We start from the raw sequence: 20,510 nt of genomic DNA, 5'->3' as shown, positions 1-20,510 counted from the left end.
TTTCGGTCGATATTTTTCCTTGTCTGTACTTTTAAATAAGACTGAGAATACTTACCTGAGAACAGGTCACATTAGAGTACAGTGAGGCTTGTTTCGAAGTATTTCATATGGAGGACTGCACGTTGGTGTACCAAAGTGAACTGGGAATCGTATTAGGATCTGGTATATATCTTTAAAAGAGTCAAGTTAGTGGTATTGTAATCAGGTAAGTGGATATGAGACTACAGCCTGACTCATTTTAATCTGTTGTGGACACATCCTTTCATGCATCCATCCCATGGCATAGATCCTAATAGTATAGCATTTACTAGTCTCTCTTCAGGACATTACTGTGAAACTAAACTTTGATCTTGAAGCAACATGTTACTGTAGTGACCATGGTTTGAAAAGTTAGAGTGTGACATTATTTAACAGGTAGTTTCTGTACTTCAAACTTTCATTTGTTTTAGTATTACCCTCATTGAAATCTCAGGACAGAGCATATTACAAAGGCTGTCACAGGCTGGGCTGATTTTCTGAGTTCTGATTGCCTAGTTTATATTTTTTTAACGCTGGAATAATTGTGCATTAGATAGCATATTATGAAAAGAGAGAGACTCTGGGCCTATAACAACCATCACCGTCGTCTTAAAAGCATATTATTTACATTCAAAAGGAATCTCAGTTACATACAGTAATGTCCCAATATAACAAAAACACCAAAACGACACATAAAAGGACGTAAAACAACCACATTACACATATGTTTCTATAAAAGCTGACCAAATGTCCAGGTATAAGCCCATTTTAATATATATATATATATATATATATATATATATATATATATATATATATATATATATATATGTGTGTGTGTGTGTGTGTGTGTGTGTGTGTGTGTGTGTGTGTGTGTGTGTGTGTGTGTGTGTGTGAGAGAGAGAGAGAGAGAGAGAGAGAGAGAGAGAGAGACTCCTTCAACTGTTCCAAGCATTGTTAAATCTATCCAGTGGCTCACAGCTGGAGAGAAATGATCTTTCCCGTAGCGAAGTATGAACCCTTCAGCAGTCAAAAGAGCACTTGTAATTTTACAAGAAACATAAATAATTCAAAAGAATTTGCATATCTCTGAATATCAAGGAATTTTCCAAAACCAAATTTATTTCCTCCTCAAATGTAGATAATATGGGACAATTCCAAAACATATGTGTTAAGGAGGAATTAGCAGCCTTACATTAACAATCTGCTGATTTAGAAAACTCTTTCATGAATTGATATTGTAGTGGCCAATGTAAATCCAAAAGAATAATTTCTACTGTATAAGAAGTAGCTGGAAATCTGTAGTCATTCTAATTATATTAAGACTGATGTCTGTAAACTTTTCACATCATAATTATAGGTAACAGAAATGTATATAGATGGTTGGCTTGAATACTTGGTTGGCCTAAATTAATGCCTCTAATATTAAGGAACCTTAGATTCACTTAAAGCTGTAGTTCTCACTTAAAGTAACATATGCTTCTGTTTAAGATATTATTGTGTAGCTGATAGAGGCAGTTTAAACAGCTATCGTAAAATTGAAAAGGGGAAAAAACACCAATACCAAGTATTAGATTTAAAGTAGTAACCCCATTGTTAGCACATGGCTTCCATAAAAATGGCTCCTTAATAATTTTCAATTTTAGATCCAGTCAATTTGGCATGAGATATGGGTCAAATTGTAATTGACAATGTTTGCCAAAGTTCTAACTGTTGAAATTGTTGGCAAAATGCTGCCTTTTTATAATCTCTGACTAGAAGTATTAGACTCTAAGGCTGACCACAGTGAATTACTTACTTTGAAGGGATAGGTCCAGAATTTAATACGAGGTAACAAATATACCCAATGGTATGGAAGGAGATCTGGAAAGCTGAACCTTTCCTCTTAGATAGACATTTGTATCCTTTTCACAGACAATCCTTAGAACAATTCATTTCGTTTTTGAAAATACTTGCAATGTACGAGTAGAGGAAATCCTCAAATAATATAAACAATGTTAGGTATAACATTCATTTTGATCATGTTGCTTACCTTAATCCACAGACTCATCTTTAAGCCTGCCCTTTCCTCTAAATCTAGTATAATAAGGTTAGTCATCTGAGAAATGTCCCAGAGATAATTATACCCAATTACGCAATGGTATTTGGGCAATATTGAAACTGCCATGCTTTAAATATACAAGAGTATGTCTTGTCTCCTATTGGCAGTATTTCTGATTTAGGCCAGTTAATTGAATACTCAGATATTGTACCAAAATTATTTATTGACTACTGGGCTTTGAAATGTACATTAAAAGATTATTAAGGGTTCCAAGCACAAACTGAATATTAAAAAAGAGAATGGTTATACAATAGTCATATTTATTTTGTACCCACCACTCCCTATCAATTGAGGTAAAGAACAGCAGCTTAAAATAAGCATAAATAGCCGCACAACACAATTAAAACCATGAACACCAATGAATAAGACATAATCAGCTAAAAGTGCTTAAAAAGCAAAAATATTAAAAACAATTCATAATTTAAGGATAAGACTACAATAAGAGATTGATCTTTAATGTTGCTGTAAACTCACATGACATATCCACTAGTTGAAGCTCTTCCGGCAGATCGTTCCACAATTCAAGGGTGGCTGAGGAAGAGATCTTTTGGTTAACAATTTGCTAGCCCAGTCCTGGCTAACTGAAGTGAATGTCACCCAGAAGACTTGGGTTTACTGGGTGAATTACATGGGAGGTGGCTAGAATTATAAATAAAGATAATTTTGAAAATTTTGAGAGAAAATGAGGGTAAATGAGCATTTATAAAAAAATCTCAAGTGTATGCAGTTACTGGCCTAGCACCAGCCTGATGCCGAACAACCTGCCTATTCAGTTGTAATCAGGATAAGAGAATGTCCAAAAACTGTACTATAGATATGGTTATGGCTAAGATGTCTATTCTGATTTGATGAGAAAACTTGGGAAGAATTGAGATTTTTTAGCTGATTGGCTAAGTTGAGGCTCAAGAGGACATAAAGCAAACTTTTTGAGTGGCAAAGAACCAGATTTTGCTCTTGTCAAAGTTGGATCACTGCTAGGCTACAAATACTCTATGAAAAAAAGTGCTGAGAACAGCATATTTATTAGGCATGTGCAATCCATGAAAAAAATGGTTCAATACTCTCTTCTAAAGTAGGGGGCGCTGGCGCTTTGTTTCTGAAACTACTTCTGAAGTTTGGCCCAAAAAGTTTTGAAACTTAACAAATAGTTGGAATATTTGAAATTCGTTAATGGCGGACACGCATGTGCAGTGGCCAAAAGTAGCTCGGGGGGGGGGATTTTACAGGACTCTCCCACCCTCATTTTTTGAGCTATCCTCTTCAAACTTGGTACAGTGGCAGAACATATTTAACACTGCTAGCTCACCAAAATTCAGAATGTTTCCATTATCCTCTGATTTCTGGTGAATTTTCATAGCTTTTGTAATAAACCATTTTTTAATAATTGCAGAAATCTATTCCTGGTTTGAAAGTCTTATTTCCTGTTTCATTGGGTTGTCTTTACTTTGAAAGTCAATGTTCTACTACAGAAACTTTGTTTTTATGGCTGAAACTTTGTTAAATTGGTGGACAGTGTCCCAGGAAACCATAATGTGCTATTATAACACCATGTCCCTTGCGCAAAAACAAAGTTCAGGCAGTGTCATAAAATTTTGCCATGTTTCTATGACAGAACCAATTAGGAAATGACATTTATCACCCAGGAACATAAATCATGGTACACCATCAAATCACTCCTGACAGATGGCCATCAGCCTCTGAATAAGGAAATCTGTTCCTGGTTTGAAACTATTTCACTGGGTTTTCTGGGGCTGAGAGTGTGTGACCAAGATCACTCAGTGGGTTTCCATGGCTGAGTGGGGAATGCAGCCACAATAATCGTTCAACTCTCAAACCACTACACTACACCATGCTATCCCAAAAAAGGGGCTACTGTTTCTTCCTATGAGGCTTAAAACCTCAGTCTTTTGTTTTTTATGAATGCTCCCATGAGAAAATGTATTAAGGATGTGGGTGAACTACAATTCCCAAAAGTCTTGGGTCAACCCTCCTAAAACTCCCCCAGAATTCACAGCTGGCCATATTGGGTCTGTGTGCCAAGCTTGGTCCAGATCAATCACTTTTCTTCTTATCCCAGATTATATGGCAGTGGGGACTCGTATAATCCAGTTTAAATCAGATAATATGGGATCAGATCCTGGGAATTAGGGCAGCATAGATTCGTCTGTGTCCCCTTCCACACTGCTGTTATATCCCAAGATCTGATCTCAGATTATCTGCTTTGAACTGGATTATATGTCCACACTGCCAGATAATCTGGGATAAGAAGAATCTAGGAGTGGATTTCTTCCAATGGGGCTTAGCCTGCTTCTAACCAGGAGGGGAGGGAACGCACTCAGGAGTGGGGCTTACACATGTCACATACACACAAATAGAGAGCGAATTTAAAAAGGAAAACTACTAAAATGCAACCTTTTCCCTTCCCAGAATGATACTATTAATATTATATAAATTTTAGCTTTCCCCGCCCATTTCCAATTTTCTTTTCCCCCTGAAGTGGAAAGTCAGTCACACACCAACCTGGGTGGAGAGTTCTAGTTTGGGGTTTTGCCAACACAAAACCGGAGTGAAGTGATCTGGATCATGGATTGGGATTGATCCCCCCTCCTTTTCCCCCTTTCCTCACTTAAAGCTTCTGGCAAAAGCAGGAGGGAAGGCTGTGAACAGGAAGAGCAAGTAGTTTACAAGGGAGATCCTGCAGAGTGAGCAAACAAGACTCCCTCCTCTTGCAACCCGGTTCTCTTGCAACCCGGTTTAAGAGGCCCATAGAAAGCAACCACTCCAGGATGGGGAAAGGGGATTTCTCTCCTGAATAGCAACCGCAGCCAGCCACCAATGCCCTTTGCAAACGAGACTCCCTTCTGCGATTGGCCACAGGGAGGCAAGGAAAGCCCAGGCTAGTCTGCATCTCCCTCAAACCAAGTTTGGATGCTTTAAAAATGCATGGCTTATTGGCTTAAGTACCGCAAAACATATGACGACATTAGAAAAATTGGCTATTCCGGTTCGATATCGCAGGATACACACGGAGGGATAACCCGTTTCGAAACTTGGTTCAAAAGTGACAAAACAAACAAATTGGATCTGACATATGAGGGATTCAACTTTTTTGCCCTACCCTAATATTTATCTGTGCTATCAGTGTTATGAGAATAAGTATAAGTATAAAGTTGTGACTTGTTTTAGTTTTAATTTCCTGATAGACCAAGGCTTGAGAATACAATGGTTGATTCTGATGGTTGGATGGGATTGGGTTTGGTAACTTTGGGAGCTACATGACAACTAAGGCAACCCTCAGAAAACCCAAACAGATTTGGACTTACAGTTATAAGGCAAAGAAACAAACTTCTAAAAGAGGTGTGTAGGCACCATCTCTGTGTCAATGGAAATAAAGTAAGATAGCAGTAAGCAAGACCCAGGAAAACCAACAGGTAGGTCTGGAACATCTGTTGGGAAAACTATGCCAGACCCTGCCTTCAAATTTAATAACAGCTTATTGTGCGATGTTATTTAGCTCAAAACAGATGAAGAGTGGATCACAGGTAAACTGAATCATGGAAGAAGGTATACACCATGCCATGGAGCAGGATGGAACCTGAACAAGTTTTGCAGGAAGCAAGAAAGACTACTGTGTTTAAATACTAAAATGTAAATTCTTGTATATTTCTCTTACGTATACTTTGGATGTTCATTATGTAACTTGCTTATGTAACTCCCTGCCCTTGTGATTCCAATCTAACAGGTGTAAAAGAATGAGCAGAAAGAGAGTGGAATTAGTTCAGCAGTTGATAAATCCCAGCATATGGAGCTTGGCTGTTCTTTCTCATTTTCTATGGCCAGAGTAGCAACAATTGGAAGCTGGTGAAGGGCTTCTTGCCAGTAGCTAAGGGATAGGCATGAAGGAGGTGTGACTAGTTGCTCCACATTTACAATTTCTCACTTATTAAGAGGTTTTACAAATAGAATCTAGGATGCTAACAGTTCCATGAGAATGGGCTGTGGCAGAGTGGTTCCTTTTTTAATACTCAGAGCTTAACAAGCAGAGATTCAGCAGATGAAGCTACCTGGCAAGTAGATTAAAGAGGGGGAAAGCCTCTGCTACAAAAAAAATCTGTCAATAGAAAAAGCCATTTAAAAAAAATCTTATATATGAATAATCTAAATAGGTAGATAACAGCAGTTGGGATCTTCAAAACAGATTTCAGAGTCTGGAGCCCAGTTTCTTTCCATAGTTGACTCACCACAAACATGTTTAGGCAGCCATATAGATCAGCAGTTAGGGTGTGGATCACAGTTAGCCACCCCATATTGCAAACTCCATTCAACTTCATCTTCCTTAGTGGTTCATTTTCAGTTTTAAGAAACCCACAAGCAATGATATCAATTTCCCTGCTGTGTCTTATTTGGTTGAAAGCTTAGTTACTAATTACTCAAACTTCAGTAGGAAATGAAAATCAGAGAGAAGAGGCTGTTTGGCATCACCATGTGCCAGACTTTTGCAATTATGGTGGAAGAGTTAAATATTAAATCCAGCAGTTGAGAGGTGAATTTTGCACTATATATGGCCATTTGGTCAAAAAAGTTTATGAACTATGGCTGTTTCCCAGTGTGGGGGACACCTTTTTCTCAAAAAGAGTTCCTTTGCTCACTGCTGATTTCAAACATTGTCTTCAGGTTACACTTTTCCCTGCAAAGAGCTGAAGGACAACATTGTGAGGAAATATGTCACTTGATTAATTTCTCTCATATAGATGTAAATAATACATACTTACATCCACACTTTTATCAGGATCTGAAATGACAACACAGATCTTCAGTAATAAACTGTGCAATCTTGGGCCACATCATATATGGGATATCTGTGATTACAATTTCTTACAGTTTTGTTTTGCTAAGTGTCAATCCCATAGTGCTGCTTTGTAGATCTGGTTGCAAAGTTTAAGGAGCAAAGGTTTTTCTTCTTCTCAGGTCCTTCCTCTGATGCAAATTTCTCCCATTCTCCTCTCTCTTTACTTCTGGCTCCTGGACACAGAAAACATAGATACAGGAAAAAGAGATATAGGGACATCAATATACTTTCTTTATATCAATATGCAAAGAGCTCTTACAGCACCTTAGAGACTTAATTGAGAGAACAAGATTGGTAGGATGAATTTTCATAAGCCAAATCTGCTTCTTCAGATGCCTTAGTATATAAAGGTTTATACTACCAACTTTGTTCTCTCAATTAGTCTCCAAGATGCTACAAGATCCCTTTGCAAACTGAAATTCCAGCCCAACCCAGTTGTGTTTTTGAGTTGCAGGTATATGTTGGCTTAACACACCTCTGAAAGTGTTCTAAAATTAGCAAAAAATAGGGGTGGAATTATAAGGCAGGGGGAAAAGAAAGAAAAAGACAGATTTTCGGTGTCATGAATGAGAAATAGTGCTTTCGAACTTTCATACAGTTTTTTGTTTCCAAAGCTTAAAAGCAAAGAGGAAAATAATGGCTGAGCTGTTTCACTTTGTTCTGGTAAGGATTTTAGTATATGATTATAATGCAGGTATAAAACATCTACTTATATTTGATTGAAATGCAAAAAATGTTCCTCCTTTCAATGTCAGTGCCAATCAAATTAGGTTTGGGGAGAGGAGGGGTTTACCTATTTATACCAGATTTCCCATTGCTGCTTGGAACAAAAGGGAATGCGAGTGCACCTTGTTTTTAGCTATGAGTATGGCGTGCAGATAGGAAGAGAAGATTCGGTTCCAATTGTGGTGTATGTCTTGCACAAGCATTCAGTGTAGAGGTTTTACCTAGGATGCAGCAATTAGCAGAAGTGCAAGATGTCACAGAAAAAATAGTTCTTTTCATGACTGAGGAGGGGCCTATTTGATGATTGGGATTACACTGTTGTCTCCCTGATGGTTTCAGGCATGCCTTTCTTCTGCAGATGGTGTGGTATTGGGAAGAACACTATATTTTATACATAAGCCAGCTAAGTTGCCCCATTCTCTTGTTATTTTGTGAAAGCCTTTTTATGATTGACATAGGAAGAAGGGTGTTGATAAAAACATCACCTTCTGTTTCACTACTACTTATTCAGAAAACATTGCTACTAAGATTTAGGAATGCGAACAGAACTTTAAAAAAATAGGAGATACAAAGTAACTTTATTTTTTGAAAATAGAGCTCTAACCATCCACAGTTGTCTGTTTTTGTAGAAGGGCAAGTTCAGGTGGCTGGTCTTTGAAGCCAGGGCAACAGAAGAGTTGTCATTCCTATTCCTCTCATTTTAGGTCTTTCGTCAAGTAATGACTTCTGGTCTGTGTGGAATTCTGGTGCAGATTTATCTCACTTGTCTCTTTTATTGTACTTTCGTCTCAGTTCCAGACACTCATCAATCCCTATTCCAGTATGGTTTTTGACCTAACTATATGATGGAAATATCTGTTGGTACCCTAGTGAATAGTTCACACTGGGAAAGAAATGGGAATGTATATGACATAGGGCTGTGCATGGATCCATTTTTCAATACAGGACCCCACTGTTTCAGCTCTTTGGGCCAGTCGTAACGCCACAGGCGCTGCTGCAACACACCATGTGGCTGCTAAAAATGTTTGCCTTCAGTTTCTTTCAGCTACATGGAGAACATAGAGGCAGCCTTGTGCCTGCACGGGTTTCCCTGAGAGGCTGTGAGCCCTGCTGCCTGCCTGAGCCAACCAGAAGAAAGTCACTCACATGCCAGCTAGTTCCTTGTTCTATCCTCAGTGCCTTCGCTGCTCTTAGGATCGCTTTTAGACTCAATTCCAATCTTTTCCTTTGGCAATTTCATTTATTTTACTTAGTTTAATATCTTTTATTCCTCCTTTTAAAACTATTTTGTTAGGGAAGTGAGGGTGGGCGTGCATGGGGGGGGGCCTGTGAAAACACATTGGGGGTGTTTGTTTAAATATTGGGGTGGTTTACTGATGGGGAATAGCTTGACTCCCTTGAGCCCCCACAGAGAGAATTTAATTCTTCTCCAGGTCTAGCCAAAAGATATTAGAGGAAAGGACCCCAGAAAAAGTGGGTTCTTAAGTCTGATGCCTTAACCCTGGTCTAGTTGAAGGATAATTGGGGGAAATTATTGCTGAAAAAGTGCTTTCTTAAATCTGATGCCCTAAAAATGACGGAAGCCCCCCCCCCATTGTTCCTAATGGGCCAAATTTTCCCAGAGCAAAAATTGATATTTCGACTGCCAGATTGAAAAATGGAATTTTGCCCACCTGAATTTGGAAGGCTCCCGAAAAACGGATTGGGAGCCCACTGAAATCCAGACACCAAAAATGGCATGGGATTTAACCAAATTGCACACCCCTATTGTTACCTTTCTTGGACCTCTCATTAGCCTTTGTATCAATTTCAGGAAAGCTTAGAAGGAATTTATTACTTGAAATTAATTCATTTTTAAATAATAATTAAATGCCTTTTGCAGTGTGACTGTAGTCTTCTAGAAAGTTGTGGGAATCGTGAACAAGGAAATACATTCTATGAAAGATCTAGTTTCCAGCTTCATGAATTATTCAGCACTATTTGTGGAAGCAAAGGTGGGATTGAGAAAACTGGGGTGGATGGGTTCATTCTACCATCTTAGAACAACTCAAGACAAAGCCTATACAGCAGACCTCCTTAGGAAATTATATCCTTGAAATGACCTCTACTGAAGAACTTAGCAGTCAAAAAGTTCAAAGTATCCTAATACACATCTGGTTTGTAAGTTTCAGGTGGTGCAGAATTCACTTGCTTTTGGGTGCATAGTATTCTGATTTTTTGTTAGCCATACTGGCTTCCTATTCACATATGGGCCCGGTTGAAAGTCTTGTTTGTTGTTGTTTTTATTATTATATGCCTACAAGTTAAAACCAACATATGGTGACCCTATTATGAGGTTTTCTTGGCAAGATTTATTCAAAGAAACCTTACCATTGGCTTACTCTGAATATAGCCTACAGTGCATGGTATTCTCTGCATGGTATTGTGCTCTTCTTTCAAATCCTAAAGAGCCCTGACCCTGCCTAGCTTCCAAGATGAATCACTTTCTGGTACCTTCAGGCATTTTACTGACCTTTAACACCATTAATAGTTTGGTATGAGGATACCAAATTCTTTTCAGGAGCCAACAAAACAGAGAGATGGCAGAAAGGCCTTGTTATGTTTGGTTTTCCTTGAATGTTATTTGGAAGCAGCAACTTGAATTTAAATACTATAAGTAATGAATAAAATATCTACATCTAGATAATTGTGCCAAATAGATGTAGTTTAATATTGTGGTTTCTATGCCTTCTTGCTTCTTCCTAAACATTGAGCTTGGTTATGAGATATCATGATTGATTAGTGCTCACTCATAGTTTGATCTAATATCAGAGGGAAGGCTCACATTAGGTGGAGCTCTTAGGTAAGAGGGCTTGAATCTGTTTATTCACCATGGAAACCCACTGGGTAGCCTCAGCCTAAGCAAAGGCGAACCCCCTTTCTGAATAACTCTTGCCAAGAATGTTTTGTGCCTAAATTCACTTTAGAGTCTCCATAACTTAGAAACAACTTGAAAACACAACTTGGGAAACATTCTTCGAGAGGGGCACTCTCCTTTTCATGTTTTCAACATTTCAGTTGTCATTCTATGATGTTACATAGTGGGGAGAGTTTGGATTTGAGATGATGAGTTTTTAGTGTTTTGGTTGTATCAAATAGGGAAAATTAATTTTGCTATATTTTGCACTTTATTCTGCTCCTTTATTGGAAACAACTTGACCTCCTACTCCACCCCAAATATCCTAGAGAACACTTCAGCACTTTGTCCACTCACTTTACTAAATGATGTTACAATTACATATCTTTGCACTTTTGTACAGACCGCCCTCCCATTTTATCATTAAGTGGTGGTTTTTGCTTTATATCATCTTACCATTTTATTATATTATTGTGTTATATCATATTATTGTGGTTTTAATTTGTTTATTTTATCTGTTTGATGATGTTGTTTACATATGCTTTTAATTTTTGTTCATGTTCTGTTCTTTGGGCTTGGCCCCATGTTAGTCGCCCCGAGTCCCTTCAGGGAGATGGAGGCAGGACAGAAAAATAAAGTAGTATTATTATAGTATTATTAATACCATTAACACACCTACATATTTGCATTGCAGCCATAGGAGCCTTAAACAATGTTAGAATTCCAGGATGTGGAGAAGGAGAGTTCTGCATTACCTCCTACCATTTTCCTGACTGACAATCACTTATCTGAACCTGATATTTATATATTCATTAATATCAAAGGATGCAAATAGCAGCTGCAGCAGGGATGTCTGCGATTTTTAGTATAATTATAACATGGCAGGAAAAGATTGAAGTGTTTTGCCATCCTAATGTCTCAGTGCTATCTGTGCCTACTGCTTCATGATCATTGTTCTTAGAATATAAGTGTACAGCAGTGGTTCATTCTGCTCCAGGACACACTTTTATCAATTCCTAATAATGTTTATTATGAGCAAAGATCAAATATTTAAATATAAACCTGAAGAAGTGAAATGTGTTTTGTATGTAGCAGTAACTGGGAAGAAGGTTAGACTGTGTGTGCATATGTATGTGCGTGTCTGTTTCAGGACACATAGAGGAAGGAAACTGAGCTCACATTTCCTGTAACAATGAAAAGATTAGTTATATTTGGTATAAAATAAGTACAAAACAAGTATCAATTTTAAAGACGGAGAAGCATGGCCATGAAGACATTTTAATATGAACCATGTAGGTGGGGAGATTTTAGCAGCAATACGCAAGTCAGAAGTTTCTGAAAAGTCTGGTTTTGTTTGTTAATCACTGGGTCAGTAAAGTACAGGGGATTTTAAGGTATTCAATTTCATCTCATATTTCTTATTCCCAGAAATATCTGTATGAGGGTATTTTGCAAACTGTTGGTTTCTTTTCTAACAAATGCTGTTTCTATAAAATACTCACTGTATTAACATAACAATATAATTAAAAATATTTGAATAGGGGATTCTAACCCGGCACCATCTTCCTGAAGGGACTCAGGACAGCTTACATGGGGACCAAGCCCAGTATAAACGAGGTACAAAGTGACACAGTTAAAAAATATAAGCAATAGGAAACATTAAAAAGCAATAACAATCAGTAGAATTAAAACATCATAAAAACATCAACTAAACAACAGACAACCAGTCGCTAAAATTAGTGGGCATGTACAGATTTGAGGGGGTGGGACAATGACTTGTGCAAACATAGGCTGTAGGGCTGGTACTGGGGATGAAGTGGGCATTTTCAGATTTGAGGGAGTAGGACAAAGGTTGTGCAAATGTAAATTGTAGGGCTGGGACAGGATGAGAGCTGGTCTCTTTTTCCCTTCACCAGTGCTATACCACTAAGTAAAAGTAAAGGTTTTCCCCTGACATTAAGTCTAGTCATGTCCGACTCTGAGGGTTGGTGCTCATCTCCATTTCTAAGCTGAAGAGTTGTCTGTAGACACTTCCAAGGTCATGTGGCTGGCATGACTGCACGGAGCACTGTTACCTTCCCGCTGGAGTGGTACCTATTGATCTACTCACATATGAATGTTTTCGAACTGCTAGGCTGGCAGAAGCTAGGGCTAACAGTGGGAGCTCACCCCGCTCCATAGATTTGAACTGCTGACCTTTTGGTCAGCAAGTTTAGCAGCTCAGTGGTTTAACCCACTGCGTCACCAGAGTAAACCAGAAATTAAAGTCTTATCTGTAGGAATATGGTGATACTATTTTCACTAGGTGGACATAGACAAAATGGGTTTGAGGAGGAAGGACTTCGGCATCAGACACCAAAGAAAAAGATTTCTGTGTGATGGTGGCATATTAGGTTATGACAAAATACAATCCTCAATTAATCTATTTTAAATAAGTTGGGAGGTTTGCAGTAAAGGAAATCAGTTTAAAATACAAGACAGTGCTCCCACATGCCAAATAATTGTGTAATCTACATCACTATGAATAGAAAAAAAATGCATATTGTGTATGTCAACTTGTGGTAATCATTTGAATTGTTAATAAGGGCTAATGAGTTCTTATTTATCTGTAAAGTTTCAGGAAGATGTCTGCTTGATTTTTTCCAGCTATGTTGCTTTCAAAAGTTAAGATGATCAAATTTTTTGATCTAAAGTGATATAAATTTGCAGACTGAAGAAAAAAAATCATTTGGGGGAAAGATTTCTTATGAGTGGGGAACAATGCTGTCACCTACAATTTTGTTCTGCAATGCATGTGCTCCTAGTACAGTTCTATCCTCCCCTTCAACCCAAATAGTCAGTGACTGGCTGTGAGACTACTTTGGGAAACCCAGGTGGCAAGCTTCATTTTTCATTTCCACTGCGCAGCCATCCACATAACTTCCCATTCTGCCAGCTTCAAACAAGATCTTGGTCGTAATGTTCAGCTATTGACAGCAATAGTATGAACCCTTAGATCATGGCAAACTTTTAGTATCTACAGCAACAACTGAAAGCAAGAATTGTTTGTGTTTGTTGTCCTGTCAACATGCATAGTTTGAGATTTGAGTTCTTATGTGACATTTTTGTACTTGGTTATGAATGTGTTACCATAAAATACATACTCAATGTTTAGAATACCTATGAAGCCTATTGATGTGAGACATCTCACTGTTGGATCAAGAAAAGGGTAAAGAGAGCCAAATCTTCTAAGATTGAAGAAAAATAACAGATTTGTTTCCTGGTCCAGTTGTAAGCCCTGTTAGGGCCCATCATTTCTATTTGACTAGCTGTTGTAGAAGTAGAAATAATGTCTGCTTGTCTATTTTCCTGAGCTTAGATTGCTGCTACATAAATATCCCAGGAGCCTTGGGCATTGAGCCAAGGCAGTTAAAGTAGTGTCAAACTACATTAATTTTACAATGTAGATACACCCTGAGTTACAACCAATTCATAAAAAAGGAAAAGCTTATTCACCTTGAATGGAGGAAAATCTTTACAAATTGTGGAAGTTTATAATTCCTAGAATTATAGAATCATAGAGTTGGAAGAGACCTCATGGGCCATCCAGTCCAACCCCCTGCAAGAAGCAGGAAAATCTCATTCAAAGCACCCTCAACAGATAGGCATCCAGCCTCTGCTTAAAAGCCTCCAAAGAAGGAGCCTCCACCACACTCCGGGGCAGAGAGTTCCACTGCTGAACAGATCTCACAGTCAGGAAGTTCTTCCTGAAGTTCAGGTGGAATCTCCTTTCCTGTAGTTTGAAGCCATTGTTCTGCGTCTTAGTCTGCAGGGCAGCAGAAAACAAGCTTGCTCCCTCCTCCCTATGACTTCCCCTCACGTATTTGTACATGGCTATCATGTTTCCTCTTAGCCTTCTCTTCTGCAGGCTAAACATGCCCAGCTCTTTAAGCCACTCCTCATAGGGCTTTTTCTCCAGACCTTTGATCATTATAGTTGCCCTCCACTGGATACTTTCCAGCTTGTCAACATCTCCCTTCAACTGCGGTGCCCAGAATTGGACACAGTATTCCGGGTGTGGTCTGACTAAGGCAGAATAGAGGGGTAGCATGACTTCACTGGATCTAGATGCTGTACTCCTATTTATGCAGGCCAGAATCCCGTTGGCTTTTTTTGCCACCGCATCACATTGTAGGCTCATGTTTAACTTGTTGTTCACGAGGACTCCAAGATCTTTTTCACACGTACTGCTGTCGAGCCAGGTGTCCTAAATTTATAACATAAATCTTTGTGACCTCACAAGTTAATAAGGTCTTCAAGGATGTGGTTTTTAAAGGGAAAAAAATAGACCAATATGTATTTTTTTTACATATTTGAATTTTTACATTTATGTTTTGAAACATGTTATACAGATAACAGTGGTATGATATTTCTACATACCACTATTGATCCATTAATGAAGTTAATTCTAAATATAATAATAATAATAATAATAATAATAATAATAATAATTTATTTATATCCTGTCCCTCTCCCCTGAGGGGACTCGAGGCAACTCACAACATATAACAATAAACAATAAGCTAATGTAAATATTAAGTAAATAAGATTAAACTATTTAAATTAAAAACGAACTATAAAACAACAATTATGTTAAAAGAGCATAAAACAAACTGTTAGTTAAATAATAATTTAAAAACAATACTTAAAGCCATCATATCAGACATGTAAGTGGATGAGAGGCTCTCCCCTTCATTCCAACTGCCACTGCTATGGCCTTGGAAAGAGAGAAGAAAAGGCTGCACAGCTCCATTGCTTTCCAACAATGGATGAAAGAATATCCATGGATTCTGTATCCATGATTCAACTATTCACATCTTGAAAATACTCAAAAAATAATTACAAAAGCAAACCTTGATTTTCCCATTTTAGATAAAGGATACCATTTTACTATGCCATTGTATATAATGAGACTTCAGCATCCACATATTTTGGTATCCATGGATAGTCCTGAATCCAAATTCCAGCAGATACCAAGGTCACTTTTTCTGCTGGACTTAATCCTCTCCCTCACTGCTATTTCCATTTCCTTACATTTCATGTATCATTTAGGTTGTAATCCTAAGGGCAGGGAACTGACAAACTAACAATTTATAAGCAGCTCTGGGAATCTTTCTAATTGACGGGCAGGATATAAATACTCTACATACATACATACATACATACATACATACATAAATTCATATCTATATACAGGAAAAAAAGAAAAGAAAGAAAAGTGGGTGAAATTGCTGTCTCAACAACCACTGAACATTATTTTAAAATATTTGGTTGGAGTTAACACTGAGCCAGAAACCTGTGAATAAAAATTAATGGAAATCCCTTCATATCCTTAGTCATATAACATTAAAAGTGTATCCTAATACATAGATATGAGCCTTCAGCTTTGGATGCAACTTCAGTAGTTCTGTGAAGAGGAACCTGCTACAATCACAGATTGGTTCTGTGGTTCATTTTACTGTAGGATCATAGAATTGGACAAGACCACAGTTGAACCTCCTGCCATGCAGGAACACAGAATCAAAGCAGCCCTGACAGATGGACTTCTAGTCTGTGCTTGAAACCCTCCAGAGAAGGAGACTCCACCATATTTTAAGGCTGCATATCCCACTGCCAAACAGTTTTTACCATCAGAAAGTTCCTTCTAGTTTTTAGGTGAAATCTATAGAATCTAGAAGGGATTCATGATTTTGAATGGTCTGAAGCCAATTTGTCTCCTCAAAACAAATCCATACTCTACCCCAGGTTGAACCAAGTAGTTAAATATTGTACAACTGTAAAACAAAACTGGAAATCTACTTCCAGTTTCTTTTTAACATTCTAACAAGTTTTGAGTTTTCAACTTATTTAAGCACAACTTGCACTTTCAGGAGCAAGTCAATCATCATTATTCTTTTTCTTTGGACACAACGGACTTTGAGGTGGGGCCACATGTGTTCTACATGCCACATTTGTCCACCACTGCACTATACTGTTGTTGATGTCTTGGACCTTTAAAAATACTCAACTGCAGAAAGGAATGTGATGTGCCCTTAATCCATGATTGTATCTCTAAGACAAAAAAAGAGTCACAAATTAAATATCTGTATCTTGAGCTACTATGAAAGCCATGTGAAAACACACACACAAAAGTTGGCAGTTCTGTTTTAGATGACACAGATGAGTCCCAAAAACCATGCTGAATAGTTCCCCTGTTGCACCAATTCTTGGACATCATACGGGGTTAGTTTCAAAAGGTGCTCAGGCCCCTTCCGCACATCTGAATAAAATCCCACACTATCTGTTTTGAACTGTACTCAGATATGGCAGTGTGGACTCAGATTACCCAATTCAAAGCAGATATTGTGGGATTTTCTGCCTTGATATTCTGGGTTATATGGCTGTGTGGAAGAGCCCTTAGCAACTTCAGCAGATCCAAATATTCTGGCCAGATAGCTGTTCAGGGCAATTAGGGCTACTTACAAGACACATGTAAATCCTTTCTTAAGGCAGATTCACTAGGTATCAATCTGTTTCCATGCACCGTATTTATGACATATGACTTGGGATGGGGCTGCCTGAAGGATTATATTTTCCTACAACACTCAGAAGGATGTTGTGTGTGTGTGTGTAAGAAAGATCCTTCCTGGTGGCTGCTCCTAGGTTCTGGGATACCAACCAGGGGAGTTAGGTTGGCCCACATTCCTGGTATTCCACTGGCAGACAAAAATCCTTATGGTCAGCTTGGGTTTTTTTTGTGTGTGTGTGTTTGCAAATGATTGACTGTTGAGAAAGGTTCTATAAACAGGTGGGTGCTTTTTTTCTTTGTAAAACAGAATGCTTCTAAATAGCTTTGAATTCAGTTGCGGTTTAAAAGTCTAATTGGTTTCAAATGGCAGGTTTTTCATTTTTATACATGCCTATATCAATTTTCTCCCCATTTCTCCCCATGGGAGAAAGGTTAATAAATTATGTCAACAAACTATATAAATTATATAAACAAACATGTATATTCTTTGTATTTTAAAGATATCAATATGCTCATGTTCTCTTTTTCGTTTTCTTTCTCTGTGGTGTGTTTCTCCCTACATATTCATTGTTCTCTCTCGTTACTTCCTTAACAAAGAACGTTAGGCCACGGAAGATTAGAAACCATTAACACATTTCTTAGAATTCTAGATTCTTCCTCTTTTTCTTGGAAGCTACCGTTAAAATTGTATGCCAGCTATGATTAATATATAATACAACTTAAGGGTATGTATGTTCAGTTGGTCTAAAGCTTACATTATTTATTTTTCATGTGTTCTTTTATTTTACTGGTGTTGAGTACATTACTTAAGAAAGAAACTGATTTGTCCTTAGGTGAGGAATTTCCTATTCAACTATATCATTACTTAATAAGAAAAAATACATCTGGTTTCTGGGCAGCACTGACACACATTATATAGTAGAAAACCACATTTTCTTTCAAGGATACACTTGACAGGATTGTGGCCAATCTGAGCTGCAGGTACTTACATGTCACATACCTGCAAGCATGTTTGATGTGTTCATTCATCACTTTCACTAATTTCCTTCCATGACACAGAATTATTCATTTTCAGAACTGCTTACTGACACTAGCAAAGCAGGGGTGTGCAAATATGGCAACAGCAGCCACTTTTCAGCCAACTGGTGGGCTGAACTCTCCAATTGGCCGAAAAGTAGCTTAAAAGAAAGAAGAAACTAAAGGTAACTTGTAATTTTCATTTTCAACCAGTTCTGGCACATTTCCTTTGTTAGGCAGAAAATTAGGATTGGATTCAAGACTAGAATTAAATATATCTAATGTTGGTTCAAGTGCTCAAGGCTCAGAAACGGATGTCTGCAGTGTCTACCATAGTAATGATTCTGTACAATATCCCAAACTATGCTTGCTTACAATCTATTCTCTCTCCATCTGTGTTGTTTTGGACTTCTGGGCCTGAAGTCTGATTGGAAAGGTTTGAGTGTATGGAAATACAAATATGTTGTATGACTTTATGTTTGAAGCATTTGAATCTCGCTATATCTCTAGAGGAATCTACCTATGAGTTGATAAATGCTTTTGTGTTGTGTACATCAATATATTACCGGAGGAGGAATAAAAAGTGGCCCTCTTACAGGGAGCTCCTCTTGCCAAGAAGGGTTCCAGACAATGTCTATTTGGATGGAAAAAGCCACAACATTATTAGTTAAGAGCTAAAAAAGGTTGACCTACATGAGTTTGAATACAGATTTTGGTTGACTTACCTGCTAGCTGATGGAAACCATTTCACTCAGTTTGCTTCTTTGTCCTCACCTTTTATTTAGTTAAAGTCAGAAAGACACATATGAAATGTAATGCTGAGTATTCCTTGTCCAAGATAATCTTATAAAATTTATGGGATTGCCATAAGTTTCTTTAAGACATATATATGAATATAATGTAATTATATTCATTTTAATTTTTTAAATATAATTTTCAGCTGGCCATGTTCTGGTTGTCTACTAGATATGACAACCACACAGACCCATGTATCAGGCCCATGTCATAATATCAAATTTGTGATGAAACAACTTACCTGTGCAGTTAAAACCACAACACCCAAAGGCATCAATGGCCTGAACTGAACTGAGGGTCAATAGTGAACAAACTTTAAAACTGACTGATTGTTGTTATGTTGGAGGAACTGCTGTTACACTTTAGGAGGGCATTAGGTGAAGCCTTCACTCAACTCCTAGACTGTTCATTCCTACCAGAAAGCCAGGCTCTACTAGATTGGTTGGTTTTTCTGTTCAGTCTCAAAGCCCATGAAAGATATATTGTTCTTTGGGAAAGAAAAATATAGGGGTGTTCAAAGAGAATGTGGTCCACTTGTGTCATCTGCCTGGTGTCAGAAGGTGAAATGGGGCTACCCATTAGACATTTCTTACTGTTCTTATGATAGGTGAACACAAAGAAGGCTTTGTTTTTTGTTGCTCTTTCTTAGAAATTGCAACATGAAATAAACTCCAAATGTTCTGTTTTGTGAAGGATGGCCCCAGTTAATCTGCTACCCCACTTTCTCAGCTGTTTGTAAAACTTTATAGTTTCCTTTTCTTCTTTCCAATTCAGTACTTTAAAAATGCTCTCAACAAATTTTCAATGAGTAGTTAGAGATTATCTGGGACCATCTAAGAAGTCCAATAGAGAGACCTGTTGGGTGGACTGTAATGAACCACTCTTTTTAATCCATTCTAAGCCCAAAGGTCTCAATAGATGGATAATTTCCAAGTATGGAAAAAACAGACAGACAGATACAGAAAACTGATACTTATAATGTATTAGTGTTCCTGTTTCTTGTGCATCTTGACTCTTTTAGCATACACTATTTAGGGTTCAAAATGTAACTTAAAGTGTGATTTTCCTATTTGTTGAAGGCTCTCGCTTTTACAGAGACTGGGAAAGTACCCCTTGTGTTTCTGGACACTATAGCAAATAATACTGTCAATTGGTTATATCATGAATCACATCTTTCACTTCTGTTGAACTTTAATAGGGCCACAAAAACACAGGCAAAATGAAAGTGAAACTTCTGGGTTTGGCATGCCGATCATTTAAATTGCTTAGCTGTTACTGAGAAAGCAACTCAGAATCTAAATTTGCCCTTGCACACACATGTATATCTATGTCTAATGAGTGAATGGAAAACTCCACACAATACCAAATGATACTAAATGTAGTCATTGCATGAAACATGGCAGAATAACTTCCAGAATACCTTGAAATGTAAAGTATCAGGTTATGATTTCCCCTTGAAAGTTTTTTATGTTAAAAAAGGAAAACCCCTGAACTTGACTGATAATTTAGTAAAACATTTTTCAACTGGCATTGCATAGTCTAGAGATAATTAGTTTGGCTT

General features: G+C 37.8%; 1 long non-coding RNA gene across 1 annotated transcript; it reads right to left on the bottom strand.

Annotated features, from left to right (window-relative positions):
• Positions 1-6,963: 6,963 nt before the first annotated feature.
• LOC134298069 (uncharacterized) lies at positions 6,964-19,194 on the bottom strand. The gene is made up of 2 exons (XR_010005044.1): positions 18,880-19,194; positions 6,964-7,141 (listed from the first exon to the last, which is right to left on the bottom strand). It is a non-coding gene; the product is annotated as an uncharacterized LOC134298069 (long non-coding RNA).
• Positions 19,195-20,510: the final 1,316 nt, after the last annotated feature.

The sequence above is a fragment of the Anolis carolinensis genome, chromosome 3, assembly GCF_035594765.1.
Source record: "Anolis carolinensis isolate JA03-04 chromosome 3, rAnoCar3.1.pri, whole genome shotgun sequence".
In the NCBI taxonomy this organism is placed as follows: domain Eukaryota; kingdom Metazoa; phylum Chordata; class Lepidosauria; order Squamata; family Dactyloidae; genus Anolis; species Anolis carolinensis.
This window is presented reverse-complemented; position numbering and strand designations above follow the sequence as displayed.